Source organism: Rhipicephalus sanguineus, chromosome 6 (assembly GCF_013339695.2).
Source record: "Rhipicephalus sanguineus isolate Rsan-2018 chromosome 6, BIME_Rsan_1.4, whole genome shotgun sequence".
Taxonomy (NCBI): Eukaryota; Metazoa; Arthropoda; class Arachnida; order Ixodida; family Ixodidae; genus Rhipicephalus; species Rhipicephalus sanguineus.
Genome location: NC_051181.1, coordinates 16869326 through 16886969, shown reverse-complemented (window position 1 = coordinate 16886969; position 17644 = coordinate 16869326). Strand labels below are relative to the sequence as shown.

Here is a 17644-nt window from a genome sequence, read left to right as displayed (position 1 = left end):
TTCCCTTTATATCTGAATGACTTTTTTAAAATAATTTAAAAATACGCTCAAGAATGAGAACAATTATGAACCCTTTGTGGTCAAGCCCCTCCCGACATTGCAACACGGCCACAGCAGTCCGTGGTCGGACCCTGCGCGACAAGTTGTCTCCTGCTGGATTCACACGCGCATCTTCTCATTGCATTATGCACCGTCTCTAATTGAGTAAGTAGACTTCTGGGCACGGGAAAGTCACCTGCGACACCATGGCTCAATTCCGCTTCATGCGACTTTTTTACTTCGTGCAGGCTCTGGTCCGTTTCGCCACTTATCCGAGCTGCCACGTGTCACGCACCGTCTATCTGATGCCTACGGATCAACAGTCAAATCAGCCGGTGCACAGCGACAGCGGTGAAACGCCGTACCATCTGATGACTTTCAACGATTATCCGCAAGACGCATCGCTCCGCTTGACCCGGACAGCCGCATCGACAAAGCAACCAGTTTCAGCGCAAGCTATAACCAGGCTCGGAGCTTCGCATCGCTTCAGTGGGCACGGGAAAGTCACCTGCGACACCATGGCTCAATTCCGCTTCATGCGACTTTTTTACTTCGTGCAGGTTAGTAACAAATGTTCCCTGTTCGCTAAGCGCACTAGCAACAGATGTACTTTGCTTTTCCCGTGCCCCCACGCACTGTGTACCGCATATGATGAATATGTTCATGTACTTTCTAAGCTGTTGTGTTGCGGAGATATTGAAAGCAACCCCGGTCCCGATGAATGGCAAAAAGAAGTGCTAACGATGTTAAGAGAACTAAAGGCTGAGACGGGTAGGCTAGCCCAGGGCCAAGTGGATATCTCGGCTAATGTCGCAACAGCGCAGAAGTCTTTCGAAGAAAAGTTTGTCGCAATGAATACGCGAATATTGAAAATCGAGGCCCAATGTGACAAAATCGATGACGTAAAAGAGCGGCTCAATCTAGCAGAAGAGGCCGTGAAAACCTTCGAACGAACAAGCACTGTCATGAGTTCACGCCTTGACGACATTGAAGACAGGGCGCGTCGTGATAACCTAATCTTTCATGGTATCCCGGACGCTAAGGAATCGTGGATACAAACCGAGGAAAAAATTGTAAGCCTTCTGACGCAACATGTCGACCCGAACATAACTGATGATGTAATTGAGCGTGCGCATAGGTTAGGTGGCAGCTACCAAGAAAACAGGTGTAGACCTGTCATTGTCAAGTTTAGTCGTTTTAAGCTTCGGCAACAAGTTCTTTTTAAGCGAGCAACGTTTAAAGGTATTAATGTTTCCGTCACAGAAGACCTTTCAATAGCCACACGAGTTGCACGGAAAAAACTATTTGAGTTTGCAAACTCATTGCCACAGTCACCAGCTTTCTCAGTTCGGCATGATAAGTTGTATGTAGGTAACACTTGCTACATTTATGACCGTGCAACTGATGGTATACTAGAGAAGGAAACTCGTAAGACTACAACTCCCGTTCCAAACGACAGTGTCACCCAAGATAAGCCATCGGGTAGTCGCAATGGACCCGCCTTTAGTACTCGTAACCGCAAAATTAATGCGAATTCTACTCATTCCAGTCGTTCTCACAAGTAACAATTAGCCGGAGGTAGGAATGATGACGTGACTGCTCTTTTCAAAGTCCCTGTTCTTTTTTCCAACATAAGGAGCATTATGAAACACAGGATTCAGCTTAATTCTAATATTTCCTCAATGGAGGCAAAATTAGTAATATTAACCGAGACATGGCTCAACTCAACGGTGGAAAATACAGAAATTTTCCAGACTGACGTCACATATGATGTGTATCGGTGCGATAGAGAAGATAGACAGGGTGGTGGTGTATTGATAGTCGTATCGCAAACAATTTCCTCTTTTCAAGTAGAAGTTGTGTCCTCTCTGGAAACAGTCTGGGTTGGTATTTCAAGTAAGCACACAAAGATTATATTAGGCGTATGCTATCGTCCTCCAAACTATACATCGTCATTCGTCGATGAATTGCATGACGTTCTCGGCTATGTCGTCACTCGGTATCCTTCGTCACCAATTTTTCTTTTTGGTGACATGAATTTTCCTAACATCACCTGGCACACTGGTGTTCCTCTGCTCGACCCCTTTTCAACACAATCCCAACAGTTCCTAGATTTTTGTAATTGTTTTAACTTCACCCAGGTTGTAACGAAACCAACAAGGGTAACTAATGAATCGTCTAATACATTAGACCTAGTCTTGCCAAGACATCCAGACTTCATATCCCCAATTATCTATCTTCCTGGTCTGAGCGACCATTTGGTGTTACATTTCGACATCACCATGTCTTTTTCACGTGGAACTGATGAAGACAAGTACATCCGGGACTACCGCAATGCAGATTTTGACGCCATTAACCAAGATATGTGCGCGTACTTAGACACATTTTGTTGCAATTTTGAAGAGAGAAGTGTACAAGAGAACTGGGATCTTTTCAAAAACTTAGTTACTAATCTCACCAATGCGCACATTCCCCTTCGACGCATACGGAACAACACAAAAAGACCGTGGTATAACACGCATCTCAAACGTTTGTCTAATAGAAAAAAGCGCATTTTCCGCACAGCCAAGTTGCAAAATACTAGAGATTGCTGGGTAGCGTATCAAAATGCTGAGGCAGAATACGTGGAAGCTGTGCGTGCTGCTAAGAATCGTTTCCAAACGCATACGTTGCCTGAATTGTTATCAAGGAACCCCCGGCAATTTTGGAATGTTATCAATTCTAACCAAAATGCGGATTTATCAATCAACGATGACTCTGGTGAGCCGCTACCACCATCTGAATGTGCCGCGTTATTTAACAATATTTTTTCAGCCAATTTCTCGGGAAACACTGCTGCACCTGTTGACGCAGTTGTGTGCCGTGACTACCGCTCAATGTTTCCTATCACTTTTGATTCTGCAGGAATTTCGAAGTTAATTGACACCTTAAAAACATCCTCATCATGTGGGACTGACGGTATCAACTCAAGGTTTCTCAAACAAACAAGCGCATATTCGTCTCTCTTCTTGTGTAAGATTTTCCAGCAGTCACTTGACCAAGCAACCTTGCCGCTGGACTGGAAGGTCGGTAAGGTTGTGCCGATACACAAGTCTGGTAATAAACACTCCTCGGCCCATTTCACTAACGAGCATTCCGTGTAAACTAATGGAACATGTACTGCACTCACATATTGCGAAATTTTTAGAATCGAATTCATTTTTTACATCGGCCCAACACGGTTTTAGGCTTACGTTTTCCTGTGAAACCCAGTTGCTTCTTTTCACTCATCACCTGCATACCATTCTTGATAAACAATCTCTAATTGACTGCATTTTCCTGGATTTTGCAAAAGCATTTGAAAAAGTCAATCACGCTTTACTAATGCATAAGCTCTCCTCTCTCAACCTTGACTCGAATGTACTGGCATGGCTCGACTACTTTCTAACAAACCGTCTTCAGTACGTCACTGTTAACGGTCATGACTCGCCGGAAATAAGTGTAACATCGGGTGTACCGCAGGGCTCAGTTCTGGGACCTCTGCTGTTTTTAATATATATTAATGACCTCCCTGACTGCGTTTCTTCATCCGTTCATTTATATGCCGACGACTGTGTGCTTTACAGAGAAATACGTACCGATGATGATAGGAACATCTTGCAGACAGACTTAAATACCATTAGGAATTGGTGCGATAAATGGCTTATGAAATTAAATCCCAAAAAATGCAAGCTAATGACAGTCTCCCGCCAGTTTAATAACTCCTCAACATACAAACTGGGTGATGTTTATCTTGACCACGTGTCGTCATACCGGTACTTAGGCGTTACCATTTCTTTCAATCTAACATGGAATGCCCATATTAACGTCATCACGAACAATGCTAACCGTACATTGGGATATAAAACGTCGAAATTTTAGCAACGCCCCACTTTCCTTGAAGATGCTTCTTTATAAAACCCTCGTGCGCTCGAAATTGGAGTACGCTGCTGCAATCTGGAACCCTCACCACGAAAACTTGATTAGGCACCTTGAGCTAACTCAAAATAACGCTGTACGTTTTATTCTATCGGATTATCACCGTACATCAAGCGTAACAGCAATGAAGCACCACTTGTCACTGCCACCTCTATCACTGCGTCGCAAGTACTTCCGCCTTTGCCTTTTCCATAAGACCTACCATCATCCATGACTGCGTAATGAGCTCATTACGCCTCCCACATATCACTCCTCTCGGATCGACCACGAACACAAGGTTAAAGGTACTTTCTGCTACACAAACACATTTTCTTGCTCCTTCACACCGGTCACATCAAACGATTGGAATCGGCTACCAGGTGACATCGTTTCCATCTCTGATCACTCCCTCTTTCGTCATTCTTTATCGGCTCACCTATTTCGCGATAGCTCTCCTTAGTCATCCGATCTATTCCCCCTCCCTACGAATTTCTGTCTCCACGTGTCAAGATGCCAGCGTTTTCCAGTGGATTCTTGATTTTTTGTGTGTGCGTGTCATTTCTCTTACTTTTACACTTTCTTGCTAGTACTGTATAATTTTACCACATTCACTATTTGCTTATTGTGATTTCCTTATTTTTACGTTTCACTTTTGTTGCGTTTCATTGAGTAGAGATGTTTTTTGCTTTAGTCTTGTTCATGTATAAAATAGCACGTATATTTTTCATGTTGTAACCCACTCCCCTCTGTAAAGCTTCGGCGATTGAGGGTAACAAAATAAATAAATAAAATAAATAAGCTTTGATTTCCTTAGTTTCAGACCGGAATGGACAAAAGGCGGGTAAAGGACCGCAAACGGCTAAACTTCCGCTTCATTGGGCTTCTCTTGGCTTGAAAGCACCTGGCAACTCTGGCTTGTTGCCCCACAATTCAAGTGCACCAAAAATTTTTCACATGCTTCAGGGACTGAGCAGAGTTGCAGAGATTTGTCACACGCTATAATAACCCTGTCACACGCTCTCTGTTATGGCACAGAAGTTAAACGGAGCTTATCGCAAAAAGAGTTAGGCAATCTCAATTAGTGGCGGAATAAATACTCTCGACCTCAGTAATATGCAGTTATAAAAAATATTGCGAGTACTAAATTACTGACAGTCATAAAAATTACTGCAGTCATTTCCCAGGTGAACATATTTAAATGGTTTTTAGCTGGTTTGAACTGGGACCCATTGGCTTCCAGTGGGTTACCAGCTGGTTCCATTTGGTCTCCAGCAGAAACCACTCCAGTCTGAAAAATGAAACCAGCTGGAACCAGTTGTTCTGGAAATGGAACCAACTGGAACCAGTTCACCAGGAAATAAAACCAGCTGTGACCAGCTGGTCTGAAAACCAGCTAGAACCAGTTGGTTGGGAAATGAATTAAACCAAGTGGCCAGGAGCCAGGAAGTATGACCTAGCAGGAACCTTTTTGTTTTTGTAGAACTAGCTCCACCCCAGGCTAATCGCAGCCAGCATTAATTGTGGAATCCATGTGGTTCAACTTCAAAAAATTAGCTCTTTCAGCTGATCTCCAAGTGCACAAGTCAGTCAGATATTGTAACACGAGCTATGATGAAGGGAATGAAGTACACCGACCAAATAAAAGCTTAAAAGAAAACGACGTTTTGGCTTCCATACGGTAGCTTTGTTCACAATGAGGCCAAACAACTATTAATGTCTCCTTACAGGTTTTTTTTTACTTCGTTCCCTTCATCATGTTTCTTCCCGACCAGACCGGTTTCCATCGAACTCTCGATTTCAACACGAGCTATGTTCCCACATCTTGGAAGCCATCAACGAGAGCCTTAACAGAGGAAATGAAATTTAAGGCACCAACATTAGAACCCTGGCCTTGATGTTGTTTTTATGCTTTTTCAGCACCTAGGAAGCTTGTTGTCTCACTGTGCAAACAAACCAAAGCTGTATGTAATGAAAAAGCACAGACAGCGTTTCACAGAACTGTGTACCAGATCCCTATCACCTGTAGTAAAGTTTACATCGGCCAAACTGGCCGATGAATCAACGATCAGCTAAGTGAACATTAGTACGATGTGAATAGTGCGATTCAAGGTCATCTTAGTGTACACTGTCGTGACTGCGGGTGCGAACATATGTTTGATAGGTATAAGATTTTTAACTTTTTGTATCCCACAGCCAATCCAGTTGCGCAAGTAAATATTTTTTAGCGTATATACAATAAGAATACATATTAAGAGGGAAATGTAGCTCTAGAAGAAAACAAGTGTCCACATCTGTGGACACTGGGCGCATCCTCCTTCATCCTACATGGGAATTTTGCTGGCTCTGTTTCAACGCATTAACCATCATCACTACTTACCATAATCAATGCCTTCACCATTAATATCATCATCACGCTTGCTAATGCCTCTGATTCAACACTTTCATCATCATCGTTCATTATCGTCATCATCAACACGTTAATCCTCATGTTCAACGCTTTCATCATAACCAGCACCATTCAAGGCCCGTTTGCTTGCCCACAGCTCTGCTGCAACGTGTTCGTCATCGTCTTTATCGTCGTTGATCATCATTACCAATGCGTTCATGGTTACGTTCATACTGAATGCTCTCATCATCAGCAGTAGCACTGTTCAAGAGGCTCTGCTTCAGGCTGCTAATTATCGGTGCAATCAGAACATTTGCTTCCGCTAGTCAGCTTGTATTGTAAAATTATGGCACATGTGCCTTCATCACTTAATCCACGTCCCAAATAAAGCAAATAAATTCAAAACATAACTTCTAAAAGGCGTATTTAGCTATATTACAGGTAATGTTTTGCGCAGAGCTGCACGGCAACGAAGCAGGTCCTACTACCGTGTGGTGTTCTATTAGCTTCTTACACGAACTCGGTATGCCTGCGACAACCAGACTTACAAAACTTTCGTCGCTCACAGTGCAAACAAAAACTCACATAAAAACCTTCCTTTTCTTGAATAAAGCTGAATAATTTAAAAACTCTTACGAATTTAGAGTGAACTTATAAAAAAATATCTAGGCATACACCTCTACAGGCGACGTGAGAAGAATGCCATTGTTCTGCCGCTGTTTTACCACTGTTTGTTCACAGAAGTGGACACATATATAAATGTTTTTATGAAATGCTGAAGTAATGCCAACATTTCAATTTGATTTTTAAGGCAATGCATTGGCTAGCCTGATGCTACTTCACTGATATGTTTTGTCCACATATGTGGACGCTGGGATACAAAGGGTTAACTCGATGTGTGTCATCCCCTTCGTGAGAAATCATCAAGGCAGCCGCCATATCACGTGCTGGTCACAATTGCATTAGCTGCCCATCTGTTCCCTTGAGTGAAATTAGATAAACATGCCAGGGCGATAGTGACATGAGAAGGATCTGTGCACGTGTGATCTTGTTTTTTGTAAGGTGTTCAGTATAAGTAGCTGTGCACATGCAAAATAAACGTTTTGTTGAAAGTTAGTGCCTGTGTTGTGCGTCTTCTTCTCGTGTCCCTGTTCATCCTGTGCTATTTTCGTCGACGACGCTCTATCAGATATAGTTGTACCAGTTACCAGTGGTTCTAACTTTCCATGAGAGAGAGTAGTTTCTGGAGAGTTGCACAGGAATGCAAAGGCTCCCTGGGCAAAGCATTTCTTTTTCTCTTAGGGGGGGGGGGGGGCACGCATACTTACAACATTCCAAAAGAGATTATCGAAACACCCACGAAGCTCTTTGGTGTCGCCGCACCCCTGCACCCCCGAAAAGAAGGGAGGAGTCGCAACGGGGACAGACCAGAGCATGCTGCGACAGCGAATAACATAGTTTTCCCCCCTTTTTTCCTAGCATGACTGAGTGGCATCATCTGGTGGCTGAATTTGAACTAATGGCAAGATGGCGGCAGTGGGACCGCCACCTTAAGCCACGCCACTTGATTTTGAAAGCTGCCCAGTTGAATTTGCCGCTGGCTTGGTCAAGTTTGGCTTCCAGTAGCCAATTGTGTTGACTCTGCAGGAGTGGGAGTGTGCACAATCTTCCAGTTTCAGAGGCCATGCCTGCTCTTCATTGGCTGGCAAAACGCTCTAGGGGATGCAACTGTTCTTTTTCAGTCAGCCTTATAGTAACCATTAATACGCTGATGGGGTTTCATTTTGTGCATTTGTTTTTCCTGTTGTCATTCTGCACATGGTCGTGTTGGTGGTGTGTCAAGTGTCTTTGAGCCGCCGTGCACGTCACAGGTTCTCTGTCATTGCAGTTTCTCAGTGGTTACAATAGGTCGGCAAAAAAAATGGAGCTCACTCAGACTCACTCAAGAAATATATTTCGCTCTAAGAGCTCACTCGGACTCAGTGTCACCAAAATTTTCCTCAACCGGACTCCCTTGGACTCAGACTCACTAAATTTTTTCTCAACCGGACTCACTCGAACTCCAGCACAATACTCAGCTGGACTCACTCAGACTCAGACTCACGGCTTGACCTGAGTCTGAGTGAGCCTGGGTGAGTGTACTCATGAGTCCGTTGGGCAAAATTTGCTGTTTCGATCACGGTGTCAATGCATTTTAACGCCAATATCTCTCATAAACGGTGCCCCCCCCCCCCCCCGAACTCACGGCTCTGATCCATAAATATAGATACTATGTCACATGAACACTAGTGCGTTGAGATATATGTGAGTAGACTTGAGTATAAACTTAAGCCTGTATAAGGCTGATAGTTGTGCTGAACATAAGTAGATAGGACCATAGGTTGGCAATAACAGGTGGAGCTCCCTCAGACTCACTGAAGAAATATATTTTGCGCTTTGGGCTCACTCAGACTCAGAGTCACCAATATTTTCCTCAACCGGACTCACCCGGACTCAGACTCACTAAAATTTTCTTCAACCGGACTCACTCAGACTCAGACTCACTGCCTGATCTGAGTCTGAGTGAGCCCTAGCGAGTCGACTCATGAGTGAGTTTGCCGACCTATGGTTACAGTGCTCCAGCAATTGCCGCAGAGGGCGAAAAAATTAACCGGGACGAGTTCCATCAAGATGCACGCAGTGGAGCTACTGACTCCTCTTTTAGCGGTCGTCTAAGTTAGTTTGCATTTTCCCTGTTAGGAGCGCTCAACGTGGCCAAAAATTTATTTATTGGGATTGGAAGAGGATTTATTGGATAACAGCGATGGAAAAAAAGACGGCACTGAGTAACTACTGAAAGGGTAAAAACAAAATAAGGAGGGAAAGGTTTTATGATAATTCAAGGGGAAGCGCTTTACTGTTTGAAGCAAGTTCGGGTTGCCTTAGTACGCGTAGTCATACAGCGAGATTCAGTAAAGAAGAAGAAAAATGTACATGCTGTGGGGACGCTAAAGAAACGATGGAGCACGTTCTGATTTAATGTGGCCACCCAGGTATACGTGTGGGCACGAGCCTACATGAAGCTTAGGGTTTTAGGGCCAACAATGGAAAGCTGAACATGTTTGCGATAGAAATAAGTAAGAGACGGTTAGCGTATTGGTGGCAGAAAATTATAGAGAAAGAACAAAAAATAAGGACATCCTGCCGTAAGAGGCAGAAAGCTGGGCTGTGAATTTATGTTTTTTTTTTCAATGGTAAGATCGAATTAATCGAAGTAGACACGGTTTTAGGCCAACTTAGAAAAAGGTGTCTTTTTTTTTCTTTTTCTTTTTGTCAAGTCTGGTGGCACATGTCGTTATAAAGGGGACGTTCATAGCATCCACCAATCCAGCTTACAGCATGAAAATTCAATGCCGGCAAAGTGCTCGGGGACTCCCTAGAAAACGAAATAACCGTACACCATGTGGGCATGCGCACCGGTCAATAAAAATGCCCTGCTTTGCATTTTGAACACAGCTTTGTTTTTTTTTTTTTGCATGCGCTACGATTTTTGTCATTTCATGAGGTTTTAAGACTTACACAGCTGATCAGATGCACAGCTTGTGGATTCTAATGACATTTTCTAAAATTGCCTACTCCGTTCTCACATTTACAAAAAGTATGTTTGCTGCTAAACTTTGCAACACGGACCACATCATAAGTTTTACCTGTTTCTGCACAAATTAGTCTGCTGCAATAAATGCTGATAAATTCAACGCACATTTTCGTAAGTTTACAATCATAAATATTGCCAGAGGTCGAGAAAAAAAAGGTGGAGGTCACTTAGACTCACTCGACAAATATATTTTGCGCTTAGGGCTCACTCGGACGACAGTTCACGTTGCTATCAGTGCGCAGCGTCTACAGCTTGTATTTCGAGCTTTCATTATCCGGGCACAAATTTGCCCAAATAAAGAGTTCCGTATTTCCCAGTCTTGCTGCAACCTTGTTCACCGTCACAACCATGTGACAATATCAGCACACCCTTGGGCATTTTATCTCTGGACCTACCTCAAGTCAGCAGGAAATGTGTCATCACTGAACCCATGAGCCAAAATCCTCGCAAGGTATGGTCGTGGACACTTTATTTATTGAACCAAATTTTAGTTTCACCATTCTCCCTTCCTCTTTCAAGTGACTCGATTTTTTTTTCTTCAACTGGACATAAAGAAAGATCATTGGTTTGCAAGCTACCCACACCAAGTCTCTGTAAGAAGCTTCCCCATAGCGACAACACTTTACCAGGCGGTACTGAAAAGCACCGACAGTGCACGATATGCTCAAGAGTCTGGGCGCACAGATTATTGTTTCTTGCTTCATGAATTATTCAATTTAGAGGACATGTCTGCTAGCTACAAATTTCTTGGACAGTGAGTGCCACATAGTATAACTTGGCAGCAAATGGGCCAGTAGCAGTGCATATTTAGCAGCACTTCTTTTTCACACTCAGTATAGACTGCTGTAAATGTCAAGACTGTTGCATAGCAGGGAAAGCTACAGTAGTGCTGAAACAAAAAGTTACGCATACCACTTGATTGTACGGAGTGATATTGTTCTGAAATAGCAAAGCACTCGTCCCGTCATTAAACAGATCAAATAAATAATGTTTGATGATGGGAGTAGGAGAATGAAAGCCTGTGCTTAAGGACAGTGTCTTATGAAACAGGCTGTGCAGTTTGTAATGTATTTGAAAAAATTTGTTTTTAGCTCTATTCAATCAACTTTGCATTAATGGTATGATATGTGAACAGACACTGTCCAGAAATAGGGGAGCACCGTTGCATTTGTTCAAGCAATTTGTCTTTTATGTCAAGCTGAACCAGAGAAAAATAATCTTTCCTCTAGATAACAGACCTGAAGCATGACATGGAGCTTTAAAAGGTGTCTTTATTTTTAACAGGCCAATAAACTCAGTAGATATAGTCAGAGTACATTAGAGCAGTCCAATGTTATTTGTGCATGTTATAATGATTTCAACGTGTACTGACTGCTATTTCCTTGATATTGCTCTGGAGCTATGTAGGGAATAAAGGGTAGCGTTGTCTGACACTCATGCTAAGAGTGAGGCAGACAGTAAGGAGGTAGTGAAGAATGAAAATGGAAATTCAGCTTCTGCAGTCGTCCATCCTTTGAGCAGCGTTTTTAACGACTATACACCATTCGCATCAGAAAAAATTGACTCATTTATTTATTTTGCCATTTATTTTTTTTCCCATTTATTTTTATTTTATTTTCAATTTTAATTTCAATTTAACGATTAGCCAAACAGCGAAGCTGTTTGGCAAATCATTCCTTGTGAGTCTATCGCAGAAAACTATCATCGTCGCAAAAAACTAGCGCGACAGTGCAAACTGCCCGCATCTTTTTTTCATGTTCGTAGGTCACTTTCATTGTACTTAATGTATAATATCCTTGAGCAAGATCAAAGTAAAAGCATAGTTTTTCTTGTGCATTGCATGTAGCACAACTTATTGTGGATATAATGGAGCGTTGCATGCCGCCAACACGCTCGAGCTCGACCAGCAGAAGCGAAATGGTTAGAGCGATGAAACGTGCAGTTACGGCCATGATCCACGCCTCTCAGCTACTCCACCGGTACCTTCCGAACGTCATTGTTCTTGACAAATTTTTAGCAAGTTGCAAGAAGCATACGTGTGCATTCTTTTCGATATTCACGTTTTGATCGTGCTGATCAAACCTGCAACATCCGAGAGAAGTGAAATGGCACGGCTAGAGTCTGAGCATGGCTGTGACACAAGCGCTACTCAATGGGTTTTGTTGAAGAAGTAACTCCGTGTTCCTGACTGCACAAGTAACGATGACGGCGCAATATGTTTGGAAACACTTAGTTAAACATGTGGCCCCGTGCAGCAGCGATGGTGCTAGTGGCCAACTACTGCCGCAAATCCGTCAGGCAGGCTTGATACGTACTACCTCGGAGTGCCGTTCAGTTCATACGTCAATTTTAGTTCATGCAGTTTTCTGTAGCACGCACAGGATTTCTTAAACTATCATTGATGCATGGTAACGGAGCCGAAATATAACCTTTCACACCGTGGCAAATAATTAGGCGGCGAGCGTTTAGCACTTTCCATCGTTTGGGAAAGTATTAGGTCTCATATCCATTTCAGTACAGCTCATGACCTCATCCGCTGAAGGTGGCACGAGCCGCACGTCCTATCTGTTCCTATGCCAAGAAACGGGTTCCTCTGGGCACCATCTTGAATTGCACAGCGCACCACCTATAGTTGGTGGGCATTGCGAGTATAAATGAGACCTCTTTCTTCAAAAGTTGAGTAAGTGGTCGGGCTGTGTGTGCAAAGTTTTTACAAAGCAGCGAAAGTATGAGCATAGTCCAACGAAGCTGCATACATCCTTAACACACTTAGGAACAGGGAAGTTCATAACAGCGCATATTTTGCCTGGGTCTAGTTGTACTCCATTGGCATCAATGAGGCACTGTAATCTGGCAACGACCAAAAGGCACTTCGATGCATTAAGTTGCAAATCGGCTCAGCAAAAACGTGCAGAATTGCAGACAGGCGTTCGAGATGAGTTGTGAAGTTGGGGGAGAACACTATAACGTCGTCCAAGCAGCACAGACATGTGGACCACTTGAATCCTTGAAGGACCGAGTCCATCATGTGCTCAAATGTGGCCGGTGCGTTAAATAGTCTGAATGGCATCACCTTGAATTGATAGAGACCCTCATGTGTGACAAGGCGGTTTTGTCGCGGTCTTGGTCATCCACAGCGATCTGCCAATCGCCAGAGTGCAGGTCAATAGACGAAAAGTAGCAAGCTGTAAGAGCACCTCGGAGGCAGAAAAACGACAAAGAAGTGTTCGCATCGGCACGAGCGCGTGCGTGAAAAAATTCTAGAGCTCGTGGCGCGTGAACTGAGCAGTGAAAGAACACGAAGCGGAGTGAGCTGGCATTGTCTGGGTGAACTCGGCAGCGGAAGGTTGCATCGCCAGCCTCCACACTGGCGACGGGAGCGACGGGCGTTCGGGTGTGCGGCTGGTGACGCGGGCGTTCCGAGGTGCTGCCGGCGAACGAGACGGCGTTCGAGCAAGGCTCCTTGGAGATGCAGCTACCGTGCACCGCAAGTACCAGCGTTCCTGACGCAAGACCCCTTCTGCAGCAGGCCGCCGAAGGCAATCCCCAGAGCGCCACGTCGGCGGTGGAACGCCACGCCGGGTGAAGGCGCCGACGACGACGTTAGGCCTAACGGGCCTAGCAGTCAGGCCAGCGCTACGACGACCTGCTTGTGTACAGGCGACGGCTGCTGCGTCGAGCTGCAGAGTTGACATTAAGTTTGTGGAGACATCAGGAGCCACGACAGATGACCCAACAGGAACGACGACAGACGGGACATTGGTTATGTACCATGTCATCAGCAATGCCAAGTAAGGCCAATCCGATGTATTAGTTGTTCTACGACTGACTACGAGTCGAGCAGTTTAGTTAAATAGTTTATTATAATTTAAGTTTGTTTGATTGTATTTCTCTACATCTATATATATTTTTGAGTGCCGTGTGTTTTGTTTATTAAATGTGTTTTGGTGTTCAACGAGTCTTGGCCGAGTCCATCACCCGCAACCACCCGAATCCGTGACACAAGCACCATGGAGGTAGTCAAGGGTATCAATACGAGGTAAGGGGTACATGTCCTTTTTCCTTGTAACTTTATTTAAGGTGCCGGTAGTCCACACAGAATCACCACGAACTGTCGTTCTTTTTCACGAAGACAATGGGTGACGCCCATGGGCTGCATGATGGTGCGATTATGTTCTTGGTGAGCATCTTCTTAACTTTTGTTTGGATCACTTGACGCTCTGCGGGTGACACTCGATATGGACGTCAATGAATAGGAGGGGCGTCGCTAGTATTTATTTGATGTTTCACGGTTGTAGTTTGTGCCAAAGGACGGTTGTGAAGATAAAAAATATCACGTTATGAAAACAGAATGCAGCAGAGGTCGTCAGCATTCTTCGACAGCAGGTCGGGTGCAATCATTCTCTTCAGGTCGTTAATAATACAAGCGGCAGACTTCGAAAGATTGGTATGGTCGGTGGCACTATCCTCCAACGTCACTGATGCTATCGAGTGATTGTCGAAGGCGCTAATTTGCGCCAAGGATATTCCTTGGGCCAGCACTTGTGTTGTCAAGCTAATGTTGACCACTGGCAAACGTGCGATTAGACGTAATAGATAAAACAGTACAAGGCACTAATACCTTGATAGAGAAGAATATCCTTGACAGGAGTCGCGACGTACTCACCACCGGGCACTGGTGGGGATGATACCAAGTCTACGTATGTTAGAACTGTGGGTGCTAAGCGAATGAAGTCTGCGGAGCTTAGGCGAGTGGGAGGCAGTTCAGGGTGACCAAAAAGAGGGCAGTCAAGGCAGAGAGTACCGGTAGAGCAGTCTATGAGGGCCGAATGAGCAGAAAGAAAGTCTAAGCCGTGAATGACGTCACGGGGGCAGTGGGCGCGGACAGTGAAAACGACGAAGGTAGAGCGATCAGCGATGTCGACTAGGGCCGTAGACGTATACCAATTACAGAAGCTGTTCCGTCGTCGGCAACACGGACAACTTGCATCGTGGCGAGTGTTAGAACTTTTTTCAGACGTTTTCGAAGATCAGCGCCCACCACAGATAAATGGGCCCCCGTGTCGATGACAGCATGAACAGGAACGTCGTCGATGTGCACTTCAACGAGGTTCATATTGGCTGGAAAGGTCAGTAGAGGATTTGACAGCATAGGGAGCAATGCAGCAGCACCTCCGAACTCTGCATCATTTAGTTTTCCAGTTGGGGGCGTGCGTTGAAGCTTGGCGAATTGGAGTGACGAGGCTGGGGTGAGTGAGGCCGCCGGTGTAGGGGTGAAGGTGAGCGTGAGTACGGGTGGCTAGGAGCGAGAGCATCAGTGGCAGCGTGATCAGTACATGTTGTAGAGGGATGGTAAGAGCCATTCGCAAGGTGGTAGCCAGTGTACGTGTTGTGTGCAGGAGAGTTGCGACAATGCCGAGATATGTGTCCAATCCGGTGGCAAATGAAACAAATGGGCCTGTCGTCAGTGGTGCACCATTCAGAGTTGCAGAAACGTGGTTGGAACTGAGGCGGTGAGAATAGTGCAGTCGGAGGATATGGCCGAGAGTCCACTTGATTCACCGGCGGAGTCCCATGTTCTTCTGGCAAACAACTGCCTGAATCATAGAAACCGGGACTGCAGGTGGAGAGCAGGCTTCCAAGTAGCCAAATAAGCAGCTTCAATTTCTCGCCACACAATTCGGGTAACATTGACATCATTGCTAGTAGAACGGGGAACATTGGCACAAGACGACGTCGGTACGATGTTAGGCAAGCGAGCGAACTGTTCAGTGATGCGTTTGCTTTTCGCGAGTTCCAGGCACCAGCATTTTGTTATGACTGCATCAACAGCGGACATGTTATTGAAAATGAGCAGGTTGAAGGCATCATCAGAGATACCCTTGAAGATGTGGGCAACCTTGTCCTGTTCCGTCATGTGTGAGTCTACACAGCAGAGAGCCAAGAAGTCTTAAATGTACATCACGTAAGGCTCTGTCGACGTCTGCACGTGGCTTGATAATGCCTTTTTCGCAGCAAGCTGGTGACCATCAGGGTTGCCGAACAGCTCTCGAATCTCCTCTTTAAATGTGTCCCAACTGGTCAGCTCAGTTTCACATGTCTCATACCAGACACGAGGTGTGCCATCGAGGTAAAATAGCACATTTGTAAGCATGAGAGTGGGCCCCATCGGGCCCCACCGTCGACGAGTGGCTCAACCTTTGAGCCACTTGTCGACGTCTTGCCCATTGGTGCCAGAAAAAACACCAGGATCACGAGGAGCAGTGGTGTTGACGTAGGTCGCATGGCGGCAGGTGTTTCAACCAGAATGGTTGACGTATTTTCCGGAGCCACGACGGAAGGCTCAAGTTGACATCTACTGCAAAGCTTCATGATGAAGGGAGGTACCCAGCACCTCTACCAAAATATTACCCGAAGAGATGCAGACGAAAGGCTATAGACAAGTGTATTTACAGGAGAGTACGTGGGCACTTCATCCTAAAGCACAAAACAGTCTCCGAGTCGCCGTCTTCTTCAACGTATTCGTCTCTTGATGGCTGTCCATTTGTTTCATATTGGCATTATTCGCTGAACGCTGCCGAATTTAGTAAAGCAGTTTGTGATGCGAGATGTGCATGTCGTTTCTCCTCAAAACAGTCTGCCGTAATTGAATTTCCCCATGCAACAGTATCACATGTAAGAGGTGGCAGCAAAAACGCGGGAAAAGAAGAGGAAGATGCCAAGGGTAGCGTGACGTAAAACTAAGAGGAGTAAAGAAGATATAAAAAAGAAGGCGACGTGGGGGCCCTGGGTGTTCGATCGTGTGAGGCGGCTACGAGCGTCGCCGGCCTGTGTTCCGGCTCCCTTTGTTCTACGGCATCGCACCGTAGTCTCGTGCTCCTTTGGTCTACGGCATCGCACCGTAGTCACCGGCCATTCAAGGACATGTCCTAGGAACTGGATGGCCGTCACGAACACCTGCAGCGGCCAGGGAGCGTCATCGGCTTGTGTCCCGAGCGCTTCGTCCTACGGCACCGCTCCGTAGGCCTCGCCTGAGCCAGTCCTGTTCCCGGGAAACGCTGGCCAGCTCAAGTACCTCCGACGCACAGGTCACTCAACTCCAAGCCTCCAAGCTTCAACCACAACGCCAGCTAGCATTCTTCTACCGGTCAAACGTGCGGCATCAACTCGAACGCCGGCATTAAGCCAGTGTCCCCGACAACGCCTCGCCTTATCGTGTATTGGCACAGAACACCGTGGGTTGTTTGAGCGAAGAACGCTTCGTGCTGTATAGATGTTTGTTTCCTTCACTTGTTCTTTTTTGTGATAGCTTTATTTAGTGCCGGTAATTTTTTTATATGTTTGCAGTGGTTTTGGATATTAATTTGTGTTTTTCTTTCGTGTGTAATTAAATATCTGTGTGTCTAACGCTGTCGTCTCGTCCGTCCCTTCTCCCCGACTGTTGTCCAGAGATCCGTGACAAAAATAAGTGGCGAGCCTCTCAGGATTCCTTTTCTTATCTTTTGTTTCGGATCTCACGAATTTCTGTTCGGCAGGGAGGATGGACTTGACAAAGATTCTAGAGTTGGCACTTAAGCTTGGATTATCGAGTGAAGATGCGATGAGCCTCTATGATCGCGAGGAAATGAGGCTGAGAGATGAACGAGCGT

General features: G+C 45.2%; 1 protein-coding gene across 1 annotated transcript in view; it reads right to left on the bottom strand.

Annotated features, from left to right (window-relative positions):
- LOC119395618 (ribonuclease ZC3H12A) overlaps positions 1 to 17644 on the bottom strand; it is a 310368-nt gene that overhangs the window by 51037 nt on the left and 241687 nt on the right. The gene's annotated exons all lie outside the window — the stretch shown is intronic.